This window comes from Sapajus apella, unplaced genomic scaffold (genome assembly GCF_009761245.1).
Source record: "Sapajus apella isolate SASKATOON/1434 unplaced genomic scaffold, GSC_monkey_1.0 scaffold140, whole genome shotgun sequence".
NCBI classification, from domain to species: Eukaryota; Metazoa; Chordata; class Mammalia; order Primates; family Cebidae; genus Sapajus; species Sapajus apella.
This window is the reverse complement of record NW_022437080.1, coordinates 2235551-2237962: the sequence shown is the minus strand read 5'-3', so window position 1 is coordinate 2237962 and position 2412 is coordinate 2235551.

The window sequence follows — 2412 nt, the reverse complement described above, 5'->3', positions numbered from 1 at the left end:
TTCAGGGGTGATGTAGTGTTCTCAAACTTTTTGATGCCAGCAGCCCTTTGTACCCTTAAAAATAGGGAGGACCCCAAAGAGCTCCTGTTTTGTGTGCGTCTGCCCAGCGATGTGCCACAGCTGTGTCACCAGCTGGTGAGAGCCGACGGTGCACTTTCTTTCCAGCTCTGTACCCAGTGATGTTAATTTGGTGGCTTAACATTGATCACGGTGAAAATATTTACACCACGGGAATTGGCAAATACTTCGTAGAGGATATGGCTTTGAGAGCTGATGGTTTAACATTGTCCAGTACTCCATGGTTACAACCATATTCACTACATTACAGTTTAAGACTGAGAAATTTGCAAGACACAGGAAGACAGAAGCACATGTTTTGTCAGCCATCAGGGTGAGGGTGTGCTGCATGTCCAGAGCCTCCGAAAGCCTCCGGATGTGTTTGTGAATGAGAGTGAGAAAGGCAAAGCAGGGCTCAGTGTCACAAAGTAAGTCTGGCGTTTCTGAGCCCTGGAAAGGTCCTGAGACACTGGGGGTCCCCAGGCCACCACTGAAGCATGGCTGGTGTAGACTCAGATGTGGATCAGGCTGTCTGCTTCATCCTGTACTGACTGAGTGACCTCGGGCCAGTCACACGCCTTCTCTGAGGGTCAGTTTTTTCATTGTGAAATGGAGATGATGGGGTTATTGAGGTCTCTAGGAGAGAGACTGCAGAAAGCCCCAGGCAGAGGTCGGCCCTGCAGAGGGTGCTCGGCCATCCCAGGTCTGCTCTGCCTTTCGTAGCCTCCTGCCCCAATGGCTGGAGGCTGCTGGGCAGAGCCCGGCTAGATGTGCAGGAGGTGATATGAGCATGCCACAGTATCACTTATACTATGTCCGTCATAATTTTCACAGTATCATGGGTATCTGTACTGCTATGGACTGAATGTGTCCCCCAAATGCATACATTGAAGCCCTAACCCCCCAACATGGGGGTGTTAGGAGGAGGTGGAGCCTTTGGAAGGTGAGTAGGCTTAGAGGAGGTTGTGAGGCTGGGTCTTCACCTGATGATGGGATTAGTGCTCTTCTAAGAAGAGACACAAGCTTTCTCTCCACTGTGTGAGGATATGGTGAGAAGGCGGCTGCCAGCAAGCCAGGCAGCGGGCCGTCACCAGGCAGCAGATCCGCCAGCGCCTTGATCTTGGACATTAGCCTCTGGAACTGTGAGAAGCGTGTCTGCTGCTAAGCTGCCCAGGCTGTGGTACTGCCTTAGAGCGGGCGGAGCTGACCCGGACAGCTCCCTGGGTGCATGCGCTTTATGGAAGCACTTCAGCAAGGGTGGTGGGGACAGCAGTGGCTGCCTTCACCCTGTGAGGCAGGCTGAAAAGAGAATTGAGGGTACCCTGGGAGGGCAGGAGGCTCCTCAGTGGAAACTAGAAGGTCATGCAGGTAGAGGACATGGGTCTTCCATGGCATGGTGGCACAGACTGGTGTGTTGCTCTGTCCCCAGCTTCCCTAAGCAGGGAGAGGATGAAAGGGAGAGCAGGGCAGAGCCAGGCACCTCTGTCTATCGGGTGTGTCCAGGAGGCTAGAGCTGCCTGTGAGTGAGAAGTGCCCCACCGTGTGTGGCTGACCTGGCGTTGTGCTGTGGATGCACTCGGGAGGGCTGGGCTCTGGCGGGCTAGGATCCTTGTCTGTGCATCCTCAGGGGAAGAGGCCACCCCTAGTGCAGGGCCTGGCACTGCAGCCCTAACCCTCTGCTCTGCCCTGAGACAGGAGTATGGCAGGGAAATGCACATTAACTAGACTCCAGTGCACAGACACCTTTTCTTCTGGACTGGATTTTTATATTTGGATGTGTCTAAGAGAGATTTGACACAATGGCTGAAGGCAATGATTGGAGGAAAGATAAAATTGTTTTGCAGTTGAGCCACCGAGATGATTCTTAGGTAGGCTCACTGCACGTGTTTAACCTCCCAGCTCCTCCAGGCCCTGTGCAGACGTGGGAGGGCTCAGTCCAGGCAGGAGCTGCTGGAAAGATGCCTTTGTCCTGCCTGCTGTCCCCTGTCTGCTGTCCCCTGTCTACTGTCCCCCGCCTACTATCCCCGTCTACTGTCCCCTGTCTACTCTCCTCTGTCTGCTGTCCCCTGTCTACTGTCCCCTGTCTGCTGTCCCCCATCTACTGTCCCCCGTCTACTGTCCCCTGTCTGCTGCCCCCTGTCTACTGTCCCCTGTCAGCTGTCCCGTCTGCTGTCCCGTCAACTGTCCCCCGCCTACTATCCCCTGTCTACTGTCCCCTGTCTACTCTCCCTTGTCTGCTGTCCCCATCTACTGTCCTTTGTCTACCATCTGCTGTCCCCATCTACTGTCCCCTGTCTGCTGTCCCCTATCTACTGCCCCCCGCCTACTATCCCCGTCTACTGTCCCATCTACTGT